The 23925-nt window shown below is 35.0% G+C and overlaps 1 protein-coding gene, 1 long non-coding RNA gene and 1 pseudogene across 2 annotated transcripts in view; 2 read left to right on the plus strand and 1 right to left on the minus strand.

Moving 5' to 3' along the window:
• LOC149567443 (FKBP-like peptidyl-prolyl cis-trans isomerase family protein) overlaps positions 1 to 20002 on the plus strand; it is a 272211-nt gene extending 252209 nt beyond the window's left edge. Inside the window, exon 8 of the mRNA XM_089820634.1 lies at positions 19720 to 20002. The gene's annotated coding sequence lies outside the window, so the exon portion shown is untranslated. The remainder of the gene's footprint in view (positions 1 to 19719) is intronic.
• On the minus strand, positions 15194 to 17451 carry LOC149567444 (uncharacterized). The gene is made up of 2 exons (XR_016361630.1): positions 16360 to 17451; positions 15194 to 16092 (listed from the first exon to the last, which is right to left on the minus strand). It is a non-coding gene; the product is annotated as an uncharacterized LOC149567444 (long non-coding RNA).
• LOC149567445 (uncharacterized) lies at positions 18313 to 19082 on the plus strand (annotated as a pseudogene).
• Positions 20003 to 23925: the final 3923 nt, after the last annotated feature.

Genomic DNA, 23925 nt, shown 5'->3' on the forward strand with positions numbered 1-23925 from the left:
TGTTAGAGCATTGACTTAATTTCCAATGCGAGAGTTGCAGATTGATTGCCTTATTTACATCTCAATGGTTGATATGATTTATCAAGAGCAGCAAAAGACTCTTCAATGATTTTTGAATAAATAAAAATATACTACCATCCAGTTGGTTCCTATTGAAGAGAGTTTGGACAAGTATATATATGTGTTTACAATTATAAAATTACTTGGCATTTCTAGAGCATAAATGTGAGATATTGAAGAATTCTATCTAGGCGGCATAATCCGTCAACAAGCTTTTACTGCCGCCATATACAACAGATGGACATTATGATTGAATATTAATCGAGAACATTGCACAAGATTGGCCAAGGGACATTATTTTTGGATGATTATGCATAAACTACTACTGCTATTAATGTAGCTGTAGAGATAAGTGAAATTTGATTGATAGCCTCTCATTGAACTTGATAGTGCCTAAAAACTTTATAAAATGGAATAAGTTGAAATTTTACATTGTGGGGGTGAATTATAACCAATGTCCCATTCCCATTGTTTAACAGATGCTTATATGGAGCTGTTTTCTGATGGACCTTCATTGAAGCAACTTGTATCAAGTATCAAGAATGGTACATTAGATGTGAGTCTATTAAAGAAAATTATCTTCTATGATTGGGTATCCTTCTATAACAAGAGGGAGAAGCTAGATTATTGGATTAAATTGATCTTTGAGGATAGATGGATACTTAAATGCTTACAGTCATGTGACTAAGTTGATGTCTGAAACGTTTTCGAAAGAGAAAAATAACATTACATTAGAAGCAACCTTGGACAAGGAGGTCAAGAGGTTGACAAATGTAGCTAGACCTTTAGAATCAAGCCAAATTACCATGAATCAATGATGTAGCCAAATCAAGGGATAAATCCACAATTAATTACATTCACTTATGTTACTATGGAATCAGACAAGTTTATTTGTGTATGGAAAGTTGCTCTAGTGAACAATGTGGTGTTTACTAAAAGTTAAAACTAATAAATGTGCCTAATGATGAGTCCTTTGGAACAAGATATTTGTTATGATTGGAGTATATGAACAGATCATGCCTCTATGACAGAGGGAGCAGCCTAAGGATCTACATCTATTGGCATCCAATGATATTGATTCTGAAGGAGTAGAACATGATGAGATGGTTTTCCAACTTTCAGTTGAGGTACATTATCACTGATGAACAGATGGCTGACATTCTCACGAAGCCTCATACTAGAGAGAAGTTGTGTACTTTCAGACAAGCTTGATATATTGGAGAATGAAGCCTTAGCTGTAAAGGAACTTCAACATCAATGATCTATTACTTGTACCCTTGCATATTCTTTCTTTTGAGAGAGAATTTTGCCAAGAAAGACATTATTTTTTACCCTATGGATTGAGCCATAGTGGATCCACCCTCTGATATTGTTCATGGTGGATGTCATGTGTGTGATGACATGACAACACCACGTGAGAGAATTCATGGTAACTCTACATAAAATCTTTTACCGTCATGTGTGTGACAGCATGACTTTATGGACCCCTTGTGTACATTACTGAAAGGTGACAATCTTTCTGATAATGTAGACTTTTATTCAACATTGTAATGTGACAACTTTACAATGTTCACCATCGTGACAAATATCACGCTAACTTGATATTCATGGAAATGGCTTGATAGTTACTATCTCTTGAACTTATTGATAGATATCATGTTGAATTGATATCAGTTGTATATCAATATGTTCTTAATGAAATAATCATGGTGGATATTATGTAACCTAATATCCATGGACATGCCATGATAGGTTATGGTAGACATCATGTGACATGGTGTCAGTGCACATACCATAACTAGGATATACAAATGTCATGTGACTTGATGTCCTGTATACTCCTTCATATCATGTGTTAGGTGATTTCTAAACTAGTTCATAATTAGTTATCTTCCCTAGCAAAGGAGGAGTGTCAAGATATGATAGCATTGATCAGAATTCAAGCATATACCAACATGGTAAATATATGCGCACGTGTGAATGTATGTATACCACTTCACCATGTGAACTGCTATACATGTTACAAACTAGGGTTGTCGTTGCACCAAAAGATTGACCTATCAATGCCCGATACAACCACTAGACTTATAGAACACAAAATGTGGTTAAACCATTTCACGAATCTCAAAGGGGAACATTGGCAGTTAGTCCAACAATCCCCCCCTCAGTGTTACCCAAGGAGATTCGAACTTGTGATCAAGTTCTAATACCACTTGTTACAAACTATGGTTGTTGTTGCACCAAAAAATCAACCTGTCAATGCCCGATACAACCACTAGACCTAGGAGGTGCTTAAACAATGTCATGAATCTCGAAGGGGAACGCTGGCGGTTAGTCCAACAATACATGCATACACACTAGACTTTAAAATTATCTTCTCGAGATCATACTTGTATTCAACTAATATTATCATTTTCAAACTAAGTATGAAAATCTGCAATTGGATTATATTTATCTCTTGGATTATGCAGTAAATCCCTGATCAAGATCGATTAAATGACAATCATATGGGATCGAGTTATGATCCTCTATATTCAGATCAAAGGCTTTAATGTTGAAATTGGCTTAGCAAATAATCATGTCAATAACCATAGGGTCTCTTGATAATTTGTTTGGTGACTAATCATAACTGATAACCTTTGAATTTGTTGGCTAATTAAGTTTATCCCTTTTGAGTCTCCTCAAAGAGACGTGTAGTTGAACATTCACAACCGCCCCTTATATGCCTCTTGATTGCAATATATAAGATGACCAATCACAAGAGATATAACATAGAGATTCATAAATGATTTTATCTCTTCAGATTAGGACTTCTAATCAGTGATCAAATTAAATATTCAGACCTGGCAAACAGTCAAACAGTTTTCAATGTTGAATTAATTCATATCCATTCTATATTGATTATCACTTATAGAAATCCATTACATTTGCAGAGATCCTTCATTATTTAACATCCTCAAATTTCAATCCACACCACACAAATTCAAAGATCGAACACCAAACAAGTAGCTGCCACTATTTTTCATTTAATTAAATGTCAATGAAACATTATTATGATTAAAGCATACACCAAAAGAAATGAAAAACATAGAAAAGTCATCAAGCCCTGTTTCTTCACTGGTAATGTGTGCAACTGCCATCAATCACCTCACCGGAATTGTCACCATATAAAGTGTATTTTCTCTACGTAGAAAGTATAACTGTAAACAGGGCCTTAATTTATTGCAGAAAAACTAAATACAACAATGCATCACTTACTATAAGCAATTAGATAACGAGGAAAAAAGAGGCCCATTTAAAAAGCTTGTTCGCCAACATCTAAAACTAAATGATTGTGTTAAATATGGTGGCATCGGTCAGTATGGAAGGACGTAAAACTGATGACTGGGTATGCATACATGTATACCAATTCACTATGGTTGAAGAAATTGAGGGAGAGGCAACCACCGGAGATGACTCTGCACATCCTATAAAAGGAGTGGGGACCTATAACATCAAATTAGATTGAGGCATCACTATTCAACTACATGTTGTACTATTTGTACCAAGAATTAAAGGAAAACCTAGTATCTATATCTGACCTAGAAGATAATGGATATAGAATCACTTTCATGAATGGAAAAGTCTTGGCAGCACCAAAGCGTACTACTTTTAAGAAGGCTAAAACAATAGGCATAAGACATGGATATCTATACAGACTCTACACTGAGTCAAAGCGAGCACTCATTCATGAAACTTATGACTCCAATGAAATCTGGCACAAAAGATTAGGGCATATACATTTTCGAGCCCTACCATCTATGGAAAATTAGTGACAAGACTTCCCAAACTAAACGCAATCCATAATGAAACATGTAAGGGGTGTGCTTAAGGGAAGAACACTAAATGATCCTTCCAAAATAGTTTAAGAAAAATTGAAAATATATTGTAATTAGTCCACTCACACTTATGTGGACCTATGTCAACCCCATCAATGGGAGGCTCTCTATACTATGTAATTTGTGTGGATGATTTCTCTAGAAAGACCTAGATCTACTTAATGGAATACAAAGAGTCAAAAGAGATCCTTAAGAAATTCAAAGAATTCAAGGCCCCAATAGAAAACTCATCTGGAAAGAAAGTTAAAACCTTGAGAACTAACAATGGGAAATAATTCACTTCATAAATATTTAGAGAATTTTGAATTAATGTCGGGATTAAGAGGGAGTTCATTGTACCCTATAGTCCTCAACAAAATGGGATCGGTGAGAGGAAAACAGAATCATTATAGAAGCTACAAAGTTAATGATGTATGACCAAAATCTTCATACTTCATTTAGGCAAAAGCTTCAAGAACAGCTGTCTACATACAAAATACATGTCCTCACTCACATCTTGATATAAAACACTAGAAGAGATCTTTTTTGAGATAAAACCAGCTATAAGCCATAATATGATATTTGGGTGTCATGTATACATACATGTACCTAAAGAGAAAAGGACAAAATTAGAACCTTATGGGGGAAAAGGGATTTTGTAGGTTACAGTGAAACTTCTAAATGTTGTAGGATATACCTACCTGATCAAGGCCAAGTAGAGTTGAGTAGAGATGTCACCTTCAAGGAAGACATTGCCTTCAGAAGGTCAAAGAGCTCAGATCAGTTAGAAATTTGGGACTCACTTGAGAACATGGAGGAAGAACCTTCTTCTGAGCCTCGAAGGGAGCAACCAGAAGAAACCTCTAACAAAAACCAAACCAATCCAAAAATTCAAAGGGAGCAAAATCATAATGTTAAGTAAACGAAACAACCACTTTGAGGTAGCAAGGTTGTTGATTAAGCAGAAAACTTTGCTGCACCCCTAAAGGCACTTTTAGAGAAAGTAAGAGGCCTGATATACTATCAAACTATGTGGCACTAATGAACGATATTATAAATTCAAAACCTACTAGTGTAATTGAAGCTCTTAAACACTAAATATGGAACAATGCCATGACAAAAGAATATTAATCTATTCTAAAAAATAATGTGTGGGATATAGTACCTAGACCTGAAGGGAAGTCCATTGTCTCCTCTAAATGGCTCTTCAAAATTTAACATGCTATAGACGGTTGTATAAAGAAACATAAGGCATGTTTTGTTGCTAGAGGTTTCTCACAAAAAAAGGGAATTGATTACGAGGAGACATTTGCACCACTTGCCAAACATGCGTCTATTAGAGCAGCCATAGCCATTGTAGCAGCTGAGGGCTAGAAGATACACTAGATGGATGTAAAAACGACATTCCTAAACGAGACTATCGAAGAGGAAATCTATCTAGAACAACCTGATGGTTTTGTATTTCATATTGCAACATCCCATGTATGCATATTGAAGAAAGCCCTATATGGACTCGAATAGGCTCTCCTAGAGCTTGGTACAAAAGAATTGACAAATACCTTATGGGAGAAGGTTTCTCTAAGAATGAAACCGATCCAAAACTCTACTTTAAAGTTATTAAAGGTGACATGCTAATATTAATTCTATATGTTGATGATCTCCTGATTACAGGAGATGATCACCTTTACTCAATGCATGAAGGATTTGGCTTCAAAATTTGATACGAAGAATTTAGGTATACTACACTAATTTCTAGGATTGGAAGTCTGGCAAAAACCTGATGGTATCCTTCTAAATCAAGGAAAATATACCATTGATATTCTGAAAAGATTTGAAATGCTAAACTGTAGGCCTATGTTCACACCCATGGAAACAAACTTACACAAGTTGAAAGAAGCAGTAGTTGAATCCAGATTTGTAGATTCTACCCTCTATAGACAAATGATCGGATCCCTAATATACTTTGTTAACACACGGCCTAACATTTGCTATGTAGTGAATACCTTGAGTCAGTTTATGTGTGAACCACGTGAAATAAGCACATTTTGAGATACATACAAACTCAAATATAAGAATGTTGATCTAGACTTACATGGATACTCAGATTCATATTGGGTTGGACGTGTGATTGATCGAAAGAGCACGTCTGGATGTTGTTTTAGTATGGGATCAGCCATGATCTCTTGGATAATCAGGAAGTAGTCTCCTGTAGCACAAAGTTCTACTGAAGCACAATATATTGCAGCCGCCATGGAAGCTAAGGAAAAACCTACTACCATCCATTGTGACTGTTGCATTTTTGAGGATCATTGCAAATGTGCTAAGCACTGTCATAATATTTGGTATGTGTGTTCCAAATGGTAGCAACCTCTTATTTATAGTGAAAAAAGGATAAGAAGAGACATGTCTATTCATTAATTCGATGATTAATATAATAACAAATATAATCATTATTATATTAATTTCTCTCACATAATAAACTTATATCTCATATGTAATTATGTATAGCCATAGTTTTATCCAACTAAAGATATCAAACATCAATACTCCCTCTTAGCTAGTAAGGATAAACACAAGACAAATATTACACCACTAACAATCTTTAGGAATGGCATATTAAGGAAATCTTCGATCAATTTCCACTATTTTGATATCATGAGTATTGGCCTTCAAAACATCAAAATATGATATTCACCAAATACTCTGAGTAATGGTCTCCAGAATATCAACACTTGATATTCACTATGTACTCAATAAGGTAATGGTCTATAGAACATGAACATATGATATTCACCATTTTGATATCACAATTGCATATTGGTCTCCAGAATATCAACATATGATATTCACCAAATACTCTCTGAGTAATGGCCTCCAAAATAAGATGCAAGATATTTACCAAGTAATGTGAGTAATGGCCTTCAGAACATCAAGTTATATGATCTTCACCACGTACTCTATGTAATGGCCTCTAGAACATCAATTTGCATTACATTCACCATATACTCAAAAAAATGTTTATAAGGTATGTGCACACGCATTCTCATAATGCTTACCATATAAACATCCACCATGCATGGTATAATCTATCATGATCTACATAGACATTGTAAGATATCCATCATAATGGAAAATTAAGTTATTGTAAGATCATCGTCTTTCAATAACTTCTGCAAATACAAGTGACATTATTTGGAAGTCATCATTTCCTCATGATGTCCACAGTGGGTAGGCTCATTAAAATCATGTAATTACGAGGTATATTCATAAAGCACAGTGCTCTTGACTGCTACAATTTATTGTTCACTCGAGAATCCATCTCAACATGGTTTACTCCCTCTAAATCAATATGACCAAGATCTCCAAAGGTTCACTGAATCATATCCTCTATTTGCTCCTTTAGATGAATGTGTCAGACTCCCTCTAAACATCTATCTTCTAAGCTCCTTTACCTTTGAAGAACTGTTGAACTCCTTATGGTTCTCAAATCAATCTCCCTTTTCTTGAAGTAACAATCTCAAAAAAGGTCAAGGCAAAACGCTCTTGCAGGACATAATGGAATACTAAGAGAGACTTCTATAATACTCAAGGATAATAACTACTTATCTCATATGTATCAATTCATAAACTGCCTCCATATGGATTAAATCAAAAAAGCCTAATAGTTATCTAGACATATCAAAGTTACCTCAAGTTTCTGATGACACATTCTACTATTAATCTTGCTTATACCATTCGATTAATAACATCAAATTATTAAATAGCTTCTTTAGATTAATATAAATTTTCTTTTAACATCCTTATATATATATATATATATATATATATATATATATATATATATATATATATATATATATATATATATATACACAAATTTGTTCCTACATATAAACATACCATATGAAAGTAAAAATAATAATTTCCATACCTTATCAGACCCTATTACCTTAGCCTTCACCTTTTACATATGACTTTACCTTTATAAATGGGGCTCACTGAGTAGGAGTCATTGGTTGCAATTTGAAAAATTGTGCATCTTAACCTTGTTCACAAGACCAACTTTCATGTTCGTTAGGTGACATGGATGCCTTGTGACCGCTCGGTCAATAGTGACTAAGTCACTTTCCTTGATATTTGCAATGCACACTAATTCCTCCTGCCTATTTCGTGTGCTCCTCTTCGAACTCTCTGTCTTACCAATGCTAACTACAAACCAAACTGATGTCTCTTTTGAGCAATCACACTCGAGATTCAAATGTGTGACATTTCATCTATGATCACAAGGATTGCATAACTATTTACAGAATTTATAATTATCTTATACTTTGTGCATGTCTATTGTAAGCTCCTATAACCACATTGATCTGCTCAATAATGTTTGTAATTCCTTCCTTCTGTGATGACATGATTAGGTTGTTCAGATATTATTCTCTTGATGACTAGGTGGGGAGATGATAAAAAGAACAATGTCTTATGAATGTCTTCCATTGACAACCATTCCAAAACCTTCCAACTTGACTCTTCCACATTGTCCAAATCCGAATATGTCACCACCTAATACTATTGAATTCCACGAGGCAAATAATTCGTCTTGGGAGTGATCTCCATTGTCTTCACGAGTATGCTGAATATTCACAACCGATTTTTCATGCATGTACCTGAATATGTTATGATTGATGATGTTTTTAATCGAAACTATTAAGCAAATTGGAAATGCAAAATACATTGAGACCCTCGTTTGATGCATATGGACAATGATGGATGAGTAATTATCTCAGCTGTGTCAAAAATTCCAGCCCAAAACCTGGTCTTTACTCAACTATTTATCTGAATTTTAGTATTTGAACAGCATAAACACCTTTCACTTCAACTAGCCTCCATGCAGAACTCGTCTCTATTTCTTGCACTTGCACCTTGCAATCTTCGACTTGGTAGAGGACTTTTGATTTTGATAATACATATTGATGCTTGAGCAACTCGTCTTACTACTTTTTTAAACTTCCTTTTATTTGCATTCACTGTGTTTGTTTTGGACAGAGATGATTCTTTATTTTCATCACTGCTGGTCTGTAAATTTGTCCATTGGCATCTCTATAAAACCCTTTGTTGATCTACCTTCAAATTGTTTAGGCTTTATAGAAGGAACCGAGCTCTGATACCATGTTGCTTTTCTAAGGATTGCTGCAAATGTACTAAACGTTGTCATAATATTTGGTATGTGTTCCAAATGGCAGCAACCTCTTATTTATAATGAAAAAAGGATAAGAAGAGATATGTCCCTTCTATTCATTAATTTGATAATTAATATAATAACAAATATAATCATAGTTAAATATAATCATTATTATATTAATTTCTTTCACATAATAAATTTATATTTCATCTGTAATCATATCTCATATATAATTATATATAGCCATAGTTTTATCCGACTAAAGCTACCAAACATCAACAGTGACAATCGAAGTTGCATCAAGCTCTTAGTGAATCCTATTTTCCATTAATAGATCCAAGCATATAGAGATCCCTTATCACTATGTGAGGGATATGGTTGAAAGGAAAGCAATACAGTTGGAATATATCTGTACAAATGATCAAACAATGGACATCCTTACTAAGCCTCTCTCCAGAGTTAAAGTGGAGCACTTCAAATAGAAACTTGGTGTGGTTGAAATGTAATTCATTGAGAGTAAATCTCAAAATTTGTTCTATTTGTACTAATATAGATATTTTAAAGATGTTTAATGTGTAAACTCTTTTTGTTATATGTGACTCTGACATTATGGGCCTCCCCTGTGTATATTGCTGAAAGGTGAGGTTCTTTCTAATAATATACACTTGAATTCAACATTGTAAGGTGACGACTTTACAATGTCTACTACCATGCTGACTTGATAGTTAATATCTCTCAAACTAATTGATCGAGATCATGCTGACTTGATATTTGTTGTAGATCAATTTGGTCTTAATGAGATAATCATGGTGGACATTATGTGACATAATGTCCATGGACATGCCATGACATGTTATGGTAGACATCATGCAATGTGGTGTCAGTGTACATACCAATGCTAGGATATAAAAGTATCATGCTGACTTGATATTTTGTATACTCGATATCACATGCTAGGTGATATCTAAACCTATTCATACGTTGTTGTCTTCCATAGCTAAGAGCAAGTGTTAAATAAGGCAGTGTCAATCAGTATGGAAGGATGTAGAACTGATGGCTGGGTATGCATGTATAAACTATACATCTATCCTTTCCGTCAACGATCTGACTATGCACATTTTGCCAAGTATGAAACCTACGATTATCTCTTGAAATCGTGCAAATCAATCAAGCATTGTTCAAAGTATATATTGCTTTATATAGATTGATCTCTATTTGTTACTCAAACAAACACTAAATGAGATTGGTGTTGTATTAATTAATTTGCTAACACCCGATCAGGATCGAGGCTGTTTGATAACTAATCATAATTGAAACGTCATGCCTTCTCATTCTGAACAGACATGACCACCCTTTCATAGGGCTATATATGTGGATGAACTTGCAAGAGATAGAATCATCGAAATGATAAATAGTTCTATATCTGCCTTTGAATATTAGAAGCAATAAAAGCATTGACTCCAGAATTTACTTCTCAAGTCTGAATATTATTTTAGTATTGTGATTGCTTATACCTGCAAGACAAGACAATCAGATCAGTATTCTGAAATTGTATAAATTACAGTCTGCTACTATTTACCACTGCATTTACAGATTCAAGGTAGATAAGCCATAAATGAGAATCATATGGACACATGGTGGCTTCCTTTCTTCCCAAGAGGAGCTAAAAAAATCTAACGCACACTGCATCCAATCATACAACTGTTTTGACATAATTTACTGTTGACCAAAGTGCAAATTCATCCAAACTTGTACACAATGTGCAAAGACATATAGGCACAAACCTCATAAGCATCAAAGACCTCTTCTATCAAAATTACATGCTATACCAGCGGCTGAATACTCTTGAGCATAAACTAGGATCGGGGAAGGAAAACAACAGCTGATTAGCTTCAAGAATATAAAGGAATCACTAGAAAAGAGCTTCCCTCTCTAAGCTATAGGAGCTGCTAAAAAGCTCCTACTCAAACAAAGTAGTAACAGAAAAAAAAAGTATATTATGTCAAAGATTTTAGCTGCAATAGAGATATTTATCTCTAGAAATATGGACATTATTATCGTTATGGTCACCTTTAGCTGAAGAGGACACTTATGGTGAAATTGTAATATTAATTATAATGGCATGTGGCATTCAACATGCATTGAGGCGTGGAAATACATAGAGTTGTATTTTAAAGAATTATTCTTTAGTAAACTCAAGAGACCTTCATTGGTAATACGAAGAGTCTCTCCTATTGTTATATTTTTGCATCAGTGAAAGACATTGTACATTTAAATTTTATGATCAATTAAATGATATTTTGTTGTGTGGCTGAGTTTTTCCCTTCATTCTACAAGGGCTTTCCTAGGATATCTTTGGTGTTTATTGTTTCAGTTGTGGCTCTTTCTTATTACTGTTTTATCTTCATTGATTTCTGGGCTATAGATTTAACATGGTATCAAAGCCTAGTTTTCTTTTTCCTCTTATTTCTTGGTGTGAGTATATGTTTCAGTCTATGGAAGTAAATCTTTCCATCAGTAGAAAATTGAAATCATCATGGTTGCCCCTAGCGGTGAAGGCTGCACATTGATGATTTTATGAGTAAAAGAGCTTCAGTAAATATCGGATTACGTTGTGAGAGCGTGGGATCCTTGAGGTTTTAAAGGAGCTTCTTCATCTAGAGATGATCGTCAAGGAAAAGCAAAATAAACATTGCCCTACAGGATCGAAGATCATAACATTTTTGGATCGAGCTCTCAAGAGGGGTTGCCATCAAGAAACGCATATCGAGCTGTTTGAATCCTGATGGTTTTGAAGAGACAATTTTCCCTCATTATGAATTGGACAGGTTATGATCAAGTTAGGGAATCGTGATATTATGCGGAGTCATTTAATAGGTGAGTTTTTTTGTAAGTTGTAGCTTCGTCCATGTTTGATCTAATAGAGATATAGGAATTGATACTCTCTTAGTATATTCGATATGATTATTATTCTTTATGCGACATAAATATATTCTTGTTTTTTTTTAAAATTAAAGTATTCATTGTGACATGTTTTTGAATAAATATCGGGCAAACAACCCCTCCTTCGTAAGGCATGCATGGTTTGTCAAGTCGAGATGAAATAGTCTCATGAATACACCTTCTACCGATTACCTTCTGATCATATGTTGGTTAAAGTAATTGTGTACTTGATCAAGGGACACAAGAGTATCAATCTTTATCACCATCGCGATCAAAAGAGAAAAGATTGGCATCACTCAAGCTTCTCAGCATAGTTTTCTATTTTATTCCGATTACTTGACATCATATATGATTAGCAATGTTGGTGGAGGCTATCAAAAAATTCATTCATATGCGTTGGTTTCTTTAAAGACTTTGATTCATCCTTCTTTTCATCAATTGAAATGTCAAACGTTTGGATCTCTCACCTTGCGACTAGCCATTGAAATCCAAAGCTGATCAAGAAAGATTGCATGGAGGATGTAAACTCAAGAGGGATGACTCAGCTATAAATATGAGTTGTCAAGAAGTGGCAGTTTAGTTTCCTTGGAAGGACGTAGGCGGAAGCATCAAGTGCTAGAGGAGGAGCAACGGGGCAGTGTTTTACAATCTCGTCGGAGTAGTCCAACCTCATATATTTTATATCTTTGCACATCAATGCAATCATCAAGAGATGGAAAGTTCTATTTCACTTGTTTATTGTGATCGAAGCTCATTCTTGTGTCATGTGAATGCAAAGTTGGAATTTATTGTTCCTTTTCTACCATCGGTGACTATTATTGTTCCTTTTCTATCGTCGGTGACTACTCTCTCGTCCACTCTAACTTGCTAAAAGTTAGACAATGAAGTGTCTCAACCTCAGCTCAAGCAACGGCTCAATAACAATAATTGAAGTAAATTCATGTGCCATGATAGTGAGTATATGTAACGCATGATGGAACACTTTGGAGGGGACAGAATCTGTAAACTATGATACACCTATTATCCAGGTCCTTCATGCAAATAGTCTATGCCCTGATGAGGTTGATGTGATATCAATCGAAGAGACAGTAAAACAATCCACCCGATTCATGATTTTGCAATAGGGCTTCTGCGGTGTCGTTCTTTAATGATAGACATAACGGGAGGAAAAGAGGTGCCTGGCTTATCACTCTATTTGTGATATTGAATGTTGCAGTATTCATTGTGGCAATTCATCAACAATTATCCCAAGGATTCAAGACAAGACAACTATACCATCAGGTTTTTGAGAAGGATCTCATTCCAACCCCTCAAGAAGAAACCTGTGTTTGCTCCATCTTCCTCAACTTTGGAGAAAATGGGAGCTCTTGTGTGGAATAAAGTAGTCAAACAACACCGAGTATGGCACTCTATCACGTGTATTGCATGCTGGGGTTGTTCATCTACTTGCCAACATGTTGAGTCTCTTGTTCATAGGGGGTCACCTTGAGGAGGAGTTTGACTTTGAATGCATGAACATGAGAATGTTGTTTAAGATCATGGGGAGATATTTTTTTCAAAAGAAACTCATGATTCAGTGGGAGATGATCAGCTTCAGAGAGAGGTTGCATCAAAGGGAGTTGTTCTTGATTGAAAGGGAGTTCTCTTAAAAACCCTATGTTTCTTTTACATGATTTTATGAGTTGTTATTCATGTGTAATCAATAATAAGATTGTAAGATCAGCTATGATAACTCTTTCACTATGCGATAGTGAACATCATGTTGAGAGAGTCCATTATGTCATCACATTGAGAGATTCTATGATGGGAGTTGGATGTCATGTTGAGAGATTCCATGACAGTTCACGTTGAGAGAGCCTATGATTAAAGGTTTAGCTATTTGTCTTACAAATCTATCATGTTGAGTGATTCCATGATGATTAACAACAATGAGTAATTGTTACAAGTTTTCATGTTGAGTGATTCCATGATGATTAACAACAATGAGTAATTGTTGCAAGTTTCATGTTGAGTGATTCCATGATGATTAAAAATGAGTAATTGTTACAGGTTTTCATGTTGAGTGATTCAATGATTATTAACAATAAGTAATTGTTACAAGTTTTCATGATTGAGCGATTCCATGATTATTAATGATGAGTAATTGTCATAGGTTTTCATGTTGAGTGATTCCATGAATTTTATAGGATCTATGTGATGAGATTTTATCGTTAACATTTTGGTTACAGTCTTGACTAATTGTTTAGCTAAAGATCTCTCTCTCGCTTAGAGGGAGTGTTAAAGATTGTAGCTGCGATAGAGATCTTTATCTCTAGAAATATGGCCATTATTATTATGGTCACCTTCAATTGAAGAGGAGACTTATGATTAAATTGTAATATAAATTATAATGGCATGTGTCATTCAACATGCATTGGGGCATGGAAATACATAGAGTTGTATTTTAAAGAATTATTCTTTGGAATACTCAAGAGACCTTCAATGGTAATACGAAGAGTCTCTCCTATTGTTATATTTTTGCATCAATGAATGATATTGTACATTTGAATTTTATGATAATTAAATGATATTTTGTTGTGTGGTTGGGTTTGTCCCTTCATTCTAGAAGGGCTTTCCCATGCTATCTCTGGTGTTTATTGTTTCAGTTTTGGCTCTTTCTTATTATTGTTTTATCTTCATTGATTTCTAGGCTATAGATTTAATATATTATTAGTGTTACACTAGCGCGAGGGTACAATAGTGCAGGGGAGACGTCAAGACAAATTTTGAGTGCGGGAAAAAAGGGCCTCGATTTGGGGATGATAGGTGTGCAGCGGCAGGGTGCGGTGGGGGGAGGGGGGAGGTATGGTATACATATATGACTAAAAATGCTAATTATGAAATGATACTTCAATATTAAATACCAAGTTTAGTTGAATATAGAAAATTGAAATGCGATTCACAAACCATAAGTTTAAAAGATTCACAAACCATAAGTTCAAACTTGAAACTTGAAACTTCACAACCATTACAAATGACCATTGAACTTAGTAAAATTATAAATGCTAAAACTTTTAAAGATAATAATGATAATGATAATGAAAAATATAAGCCATACATAGTATGATGTACCATGTAAGTCAACTGTTGACTATCAAATTATCAAATGACAAAGATGAAAGATTCAAAATTCATTGTTCAAATATGAATAAAAATGGTTCCCATGCTTAAAAATAAAATTAAAAACAAAAGCAAAAAGAGTCTTGTTTTTTACTTTTCATCCAACATATCGGCCCTCACGCACCATGGGTGCACCCTGCAAACACCTAAGCACGCACCCTTGCACCCGAGACACACTTGTGTCCCCATGTCTCACCCAAGTGCTCCGACCAGTGCAGTTGTGGTGCGGCAGCGTTTTGGCTGTGGTGGGGGTACTCGGGTGCGTGAAGTACCCGCATCAAGGATGTATGCACACCCGGTGCGTGGGGTTTTTGACCCAGGTGCACACTAAATATTATAGGGACCATTTACGAAAAATTATTGTTAACATGTTAGGAACAATTAACAGTTCAATAGACTTCAAATTGATAAGTAGAAGATATTTTCCACAGCAAGTCAAATTGTGATATCACTATCAGGATTCAACTGTAATATGATAGCAATATTACGATTTAACTTACTTTGGAAAATATCTCCTACTTATCAATTGATGAACTTAAGGGTCTTTCTAATGAATTGTTAATAAGACACAACAGTTGCTGAAATTTTTGCGAAGGGGTTGCAAGCAGAGTAAGCTTCATCATGGAGCAAACTTCAGAGTTAAGTGTGCTCAAGCTGGAGTAGTAGATGGGTGATCCCAGGAAGTCCTAGTGCTTCACCTCTATGACCATCAGCTAGATGCAATGAGCATACTATTAAATATTCCACTCATTCTCATGAGATGTCTTCATGCAAACCATTCTTCGTGAGACATGGGTCAATGAATTTGACCCCAAAAACTACACGGTTGAATCCTGATAGCAATAGCATGGATCAATTCAACCATAAAGCAGCCATTTTTACCTGCTGAAAAATGACCTGAGAATTCAAATAAACCAAAGACAGCTTATCAAAATTGCAAACTGTCGCACTCGCTGTGTGTTGCAAGTAGTAGCCAAGCTCAAAAACCAAGAAAGATACAGATCACCTCATAAACCTGGGAATCACTATTTCAGTGACTTCCCTACCTCAAAGAAATGGAAATATACAACATCGACAAAGAAAGGCATTGCTGTTGACAAAATGATCTAAAGAAATGGTAATTAGAAAAATGATGACAGAAAACAATGAATTTTAACAACATACCAGAAACCCTAATTGCTGCGGCTAGCAAACAAATATGGAAAGCTGGCATTTTGCGCGGTGACTTTTCTTGAGAAATTTTTCTGCACATATCAGATCTTCCGAGAAATCAAAGCGCCTACCATTGAAGCGGACAATAGCTGTGTAAAAGTTTTCGGAACTTTGCTTAGTGACTCTTAAAGAAAGTATGTCTATCACCATTCTTTCAAGCAAATTTCAAAATCTAAAATGTCTTCAGCTCGGCGTGGGAGTTCTGTTTCACTGTACTAAGAAATTGGAGAAAAATGGAAACGAAATTATATCGTGGGCGCAGTTTCTGAAGAAGCTAAGGTCAGCACAAAACTTACCAGGGACAGGTTGGGGGTTCTCTAGATAAATTTCCTATGTCTTCCCTTAAACAGACATTATCAATATAAATGAGCATGTGAAACAACAAAACATTTGATTTAAGGCTTTCTTGGGGCAACCATTTTGCGCAAACCACACACAGCATTGCCATTTCTTGATAAGATTCAAAAATGGGGAAATGAAATACTTTCCCATCTCCCCATCTCTTTGGCATATAGTTCTTATGTGGTTTGCACAGGAAAAAAGTTTGCCGCAAGAAAAAAAATCAAGTTCTGCTCATTTGTATTGAGAATCCATTTTAAGAGGAAGCCATAAGAAAACCTACCTGAGCTTCCTCAACCCGCCACTGGTAACTTTGCACTGTCCTTAGCGCCCTCACAAACTGCGTGCTTGGCCAAATTCCCCTAGCGCGCACAAATTTCAACTCATAAACCCAACTCAACCTTCTCCTTAAAGATTTGCCTACAAGAGCCCTCCGTTAAATTCGTCACCATGCCATTCAATATCCGAATGATTTCGTTGGTTGTAGAGTCGGTAGGTTACAGGGAACAGCTGCATTTAACGAAAATTTCTGAACCCTAATTTGTGTAACGGTAGCAGGGAGCAATGAAAGCAGAGAACGATAATAAAAACAGGAAATCTTCCCATAAATCTCCGTTATTTCCATTGGATCACTGTTTTTTCAATCATACTACGTGTAGTCTTCGCATGAACCCTGCAATACGGTATTTTTTTAGTTCAAAGATTCAGAGGATAATGCAAAATTACGTTGAATGTTTAACGGTTTCCCTGCCTTACTAATTCGCTGCCTTAGGGCCCGCCCGTTTGGCTCGTGGATTAGAGCCCGAATTAGAATACGGAATTCTCAAGATTCTTATATCCACTATTTGGGTCCGCTGAATGGGAATGGGAATTAAAAAAAAGTGGGATCTGGTATCCTTATTTGGCCCCCCAAAACAAGGATTCGGTCTTCCACCAAAATAAGTGAAATTGTCCAAATTCTTATTTTAATTTCATTTTTACAAATTACAAATTATTGCAAAAACAATGTTTTGTCGGGTCCGCTCAATGGACTGATATTTGGCACTCGACCACATTTTTGGCCTTGCTTGTTCCCGCCTCTGCACATCTCGCCTAGTTCACGCCTTGCTCATCTGGGCCTCTACTCGTTCTCTGCAGGTATGGACATTTCTTATCATCAATAGGCAAAATACTTTCAATCTGGGGTTTATTAGGTATGCTCATATGGACAGGTATGCTCGTTCTCGTTCTCTGCTCATTTTCGAAATCATCAATAGGAAAAATACTTTCAATCTGGGGTTTATCAAAACTATACGAATCTTCTTTAGGACTAGCCGAATGTGTATTTGCATTAGGGTTAATAATATTTTTAGCATGAGAACAAAAACGAATGTGTATTGTAGAAACTACCTAATTATGCTCGCTTGCAGCTACGATTTGAACCTTGTTCGTGATTGCAGAAGAACGCGAGATATTGAATGCTGATTAAACCCTGCGAAAGATCAGTCTAGCCTTAAACCTCCACATTTTTGTAAGATTGCTTATGGGAAATTAATTGGCCAAACTCTATGGGTTTGTTTAAACGCCATGGATTGTGATTCTCAAGTAAACTATCGTTTGGCTAAACAAACAGACAAAAATTACATACCCGTTGCTTCAATAAATTTTTAAAAGATCCCCCAAAGGCCACCTATTCCCCAAGAAATCCCTTTAAAACCCCCTTTATACACACAACCTTTACCAAAGCTAATATTAAAGCTAGATCCTTGTTGCAATTCTTCTAATAAAACTAAACCCAACTAGGTGGGGTTGGGTTTTGCTAATCATAGATGTTCTCACAGTGGTCTCTGGTATAGTAGGTTGTGTTTCCTGTAGCCAACCAGAATGCTACACTTGTCACGTTGTCATGACTGTTGTTACTGCAATCTTACAAGGCATTTTGGCGTGTTGTATTGTTCACAAAGCTAGCAGGGTCTCTGCAACATCTAAAGAAACCATCTTCTTCTGATGAGGGAGCTAGTTTGGTGAAGTTGAAAGCAGGGCTTTCTCTTTTGATCTTTTGTGTTCAGTGGATTGCTCTGGCACTTTCTTGTATCATTCATTACTATGTGTTTAATGAGTTCTATTTGGAGGGGAAGAAGAATAAGAACAGTGCTAGGGTTGAGGAGGAGCCCTCAGGTGGGGCACATGTGGTTTGTGATGTTAAGGAGGAGAAGGGTGAAAATGGTGATGATTGTGCTAAGAAGAAGAAAGTTGAGGATTCTCCGGAGTTTGTAAGTGTGGATTTGAGTTGAGTAGGGAAAAGAAGAAATTTGTACTTGGGGATTCTTTTATTCTTTTTGAGAGATCTAAGATGTTATGGGATTCTTTTATTCTTTTTGTAGATCTAAGCTATTGATGTTGCCTCTCCAATGAAATTGTTTTGTTTTTTTCCTCTTTTCTAAAAATGCTTAATCTACAGTTTTGCAGTTGTTTGTTTATGACTGAAAATGTATGACATTTTGGGAAGGACATAAGGAAGTTCATTATTAGTTCTCTAAACTGTTTTGGTAGATGGTTTTGATCACTGTTCTGTTGAATGGATGCATTTAGTTTATGGGAATTAATTTATTCGCTTGTTGCTTTCAATACAATCTTTTGAAGTCTAGAATTCATTGAATCCATTATATTTTTTAATTTTATCTTAAGTTTTAGAGAGAAAAATTAGGGACTTCATTTCTGTTTTGTGGTGTTGATTGTGTAAAGAAGTATAAAATGTAGTAGGCTACTGAAAAGGAACAATGGACAGGAAGAGAAAGATAATGATAAAGGAAAAAAGACGAAAAAAAGAGAGGAGAGCATGCGAAATCACACAATCAAATTTAGAATTTGAATGCTTTATGAAGCCCTGTTTCTTTTCAATAAAAGAATTGTTAGAGATATGTGTTTTAAATCTGAAATTATACCTGCATTTGATTTTATAAATCTTTGAACAAATCTTATTTCTGTTTGTAGAGAGGTGGCACATGCCTACACCAACCATGTCATTTTGTTTGGTGGGAAAACCACAACGCCCAGACGGAATTTTCTTTTCAAAATAGCTATCATTTTTATTTTCTTCAAGAAAACTATGCCTAGCCTTTGATTCCTTGCATCGGGAAGAGGCTAACTAGCTGACAATTTGTTCAAAATAGATAAAGTAAAAACTTAAAAATTAATAACCATCGTGTCATCTGATTGCTTGGGGAGTGTAGCCTTACAAAAACTGTAATGATTAAATTATGATTTGAATGTACAATGCATCTATATCCACTCCATTACATTGTTTATTTGCAGCGATCTTATATTATTTTTGTTGTGTTTGATGTTTTCTTTTCTTATATCACGCCATTGTTCTTTGTGCTCATATTATATTTGATTATTTCTTTCCTGTCACCAATATAAAGATAAAAAAAAGTCTGTTGTTATTTTAAAGTTATGTTTGTCGTACAAACTAATAACAAGGCAGAAGTAATAGTTGTCATATAAACTAATAGCAATGCAAAAGTATTGTTGTTCTTTCTATTTGAAATGTTACAAATTTTTTTGAGCATTCTATAAGGAAGATATATTAGGCCATATTGATAGGTATGTCAATTTTTCATTTGACAGATTTTGTTAAATCCTATCTGTGGTTATATTCCTAAATCTAATTCATAGTTGTGTGTGAAATTTTTAATACAAACAGATTTAGATATTAATTTTTCTCATTTATAGTCATTATTTGCTACAATATATTTTATATGCTTGAAGAATAGTAGATTTATTTCTTGAAAAGTTATTAGATGCAATATATTTTAATCCCAGTTCTATTAAAATGTGCGATTGATATTTGGCTTATAGGAATACATTTTTCATGTGATCATGATTAAGTTTATGTAATGCATATGTTAAAAGATGGTCTCTTTTTGATGTAGAAATATCATAAATATAAGACTCCACTGTCCTATAAATATGAATAGTCAGTCCTTACTCATGACAACACTAGTCTAATAGGAAAGCTACACTTTTCATTATTATTAGTCTAATAGTCTTGTAAATATGTTTAAATTTTGTCAACCAAAGATTGGGTGGTTAACTATTTCCACTTTGGTTATGGTACAATTTTCTCTCGCCATTAATCATTTTTTAACATAGGATTAGTTGAATTTTAGTAATTCCACAGATCTAATAAAAAGTTTCTCTACATTGGTTTTAGGGTGTTGATGGATGTGCTCAAAGACAAACATATTCTAGGGCACGTTGCTAGGAAGAGACGAGTCATTTGTGCTCTTGTAGTTAGTCTTGCAGCCTTTGCCGCATCAATAGCAACAGTTGTACAAGAAGGTAGAAGATCAATATGCAAGCACAAAAGAGGCAAGATTCCCTTTTATAAACATATTGCATATTCAAATGAGACTGATTGTCATGATCAAATTCGAATGAGTAGACGAACCTTCTTTCGTCTAGCAAATATTCTTAGGCAAAAAGGAAGCATCATAAATACTATGCACTTAACTCTAGAAGAACAACTAGTGATGTTTCTCCATACTCTTGGCCATAATCTAAGGAATCGTAAGATTGCTCACAACTTTGGTCACTCAGGAGAGACAATCAGCCAATATTTCCATAAGGTTTTGACGACAGTGTTGGCAGTCCATGAGAATTCTCTTTTGCCACTTTGTCCACACACCTCCAGAAATTAGTGGGAAAGATCATTTTGATCCGTACTTCAAGGTACATACCCTATTGGTACACTTTTGTTTCCTCAACTCTAAATTATATTATTACATGTCCTTTTGATTATAAATTTTCCTAATGTAGGATTGTGTGGGAGCAATTGATGGAACTCATATTCCGGTCACTATTGATGTTGACATGCAAGCTCCATATCGCGATAGAAAAGGAAACTTGTCACAAAATGTTATGGGTGTGTCTTCATTCGATTATAAGTTTCAGTACATCCTTGTTGGATGGGAAGGGTCAGCTGCAGATAGTCATGTTCTAGCTTCGACCTTGTCAAGATCCAATCCATTGGTAGTCCCCCCTGGTATGTCAAATATATTTATATACTGATGCATATGACATTTTTTAATAAAATATATTAATATACCTCATTTTATGTAGGAAAATATTCTTTAGTGGATGCAAGATATCCCAATGTACCTAGATTTCTGGCGCCTTATCGTTGCACACGTTACCACCTAAAAGAGTTCTCAAGGGCAAACCCAATAAACACTCCACAAGAGTTGTTTAACCACCAACACTCATCGCTCAGGAATGCAATAGAGCACACATTTGGCATTTTGAAGTAGCGCTTTCCTATCTTAAGACATGCGATGTCATATCAAATCAGGACCTAAACAAATATTGTTTTGGCGTGTTGCATACTACACAACTTCATCACCATAGAAGACGACATTACTTTTGAAGTTGACATTGAAGAGGAAGATGATCATGAGGGGATGGATGTACCAATACTTGAGACATATGGGATGACTCAACGTGATAGAGATGATTGGGGGGGGGGGGGCGGGGGGTGTGGGAGTTTCGAGATGAAATAGCAAAAAGGATGTGGGATGATTATAGAGCTCCATCTTAGTTGTGAAAGCGTAGTATTTAATACTAGTTGTAAACTCCATTTTTTGTTTGTGCATCTTGTTACAACAATCAAAACAATCTTATTGTAGCTCTAAATTTGAAAAATCATTTTGAATCATTCCTTCTTTTTTCACAAATTACATGTGCTAGTAATTAGCAAATTGAAAGAGAAATTCTTGTGTTGAGGATTTTGATACTTTCTCATTGAATTAAAACATGATAAAATTGCACTACATTTATCTTTAGACACTTCTATTTCACTCTCCAAATCAAGTGAACTAACATGTGTATGAGAAGTCAAATACATATGAGGTGGGGGAACCACACATATCAATGTTTTTCCATATCTTAGTTCAATACTCAATACCCTGCTCCTCAAATTAAAATGGCGTCCCTGTGCTTTCCTTCATTATCAGCCGAAAACCACCCAATCCCTACACCTCTATTCTTGAACTTTATTAGCTTTCCCAATGAATGCACAGATGCTAGTTAAAGCTCCCTCCTAGAAAGTTCATAGCATAAGCCAACAAGAATAAAGCGTTGTATTTTTGGAGAGTTTGCAAATTTGGCCTACATTCTCTTAGTTGTCCTTCACGTTAATTGCAATAGTCATCGAGTAAATATGATGATTTCAAATACACAGTTTTCCCATTGCCTTAGTTGCTCAGGTTTATAGACTATAGGACTTCAGAGCTTGATTCTGCATATCAGCTTGTTCACAAGCTTGCTGAGACAAAATTTTAAAATCAGAACTAGTCATCATATCGACTACTCACATTTTTAATTAATGATGTTATTATTGACATATGCTTCAGAATTTTGTTGAAAAAACTAGTCATCATGTTTTTTCTTGTTTGTGTTTTTGAATGTGTTCTTGGTTTTTAAACCTCTTATATTTTTTTTTTATTAAAAACACTACTAGTATGCTTACTGAAGATGAATTTTCTGGGCATTGTTAAATAATTCAAGACATCACTCTTGAGTCTTGAGCACATTGTGTGCTCAAAGTTTGCATGAAGGATATTATTTATTGACTATATGCTTCAGCATAGGTATTTGAAAAAATATATATCTCATCTTGTTCTTAACTTGTTTGGTTCATTAATATGCATTTTTACACTTTTGAACTTATTATGTTTTGTTTTAAATTTTAATGTAAATATGGCTGATACATTTAGTAGATGGTGATACTATTCTATGTAAGTACTCTAAATTGTATCTCGCGTCTGGAAAAGGGGCTAAATATAATCCTGATACCTTACCTACACATTGGTAAAAGAAGCATAAATCTTCAGTTGGGGGTAAATATGTCTTTATATGTTCTAGTAGAGAAACATATGGCACATTTAATAAGGATTCAGTCAGAAAACTTGAATGAGATTCTTAGTTTGTCTCAAATTTATGTTCATTACTTGGTTAATCCTCTAGTTATTTGCCATAATTTGTGATATTGATTTACTAGTTAGCTACCCACATATGAGAAAGTTGCTAATCAAATAACTGCTACCAATTTATAACATGATTTCAGTTGATTGACGAATGATTTCTACAATATCTTTAGAACTAATCTTAGGCAGTTTAAATGTTTTCTTCAGTAAGCCT

Source organism: Cupressus sempervirens, chromosome 3 (assembly GCF_028749045.1).
Source record: "Cupressus sempervirens isolate cs-2001-9-10 chromosome 3, ASM2874904v1, whole genome shotgun sequence".
Lineage (NCBI taxonomy): Eukaryota > Viridiplantae > Streptophyta > Pinopsida > Cupressales > Cupressaceae > Cupressus > Cupressus sempervirens.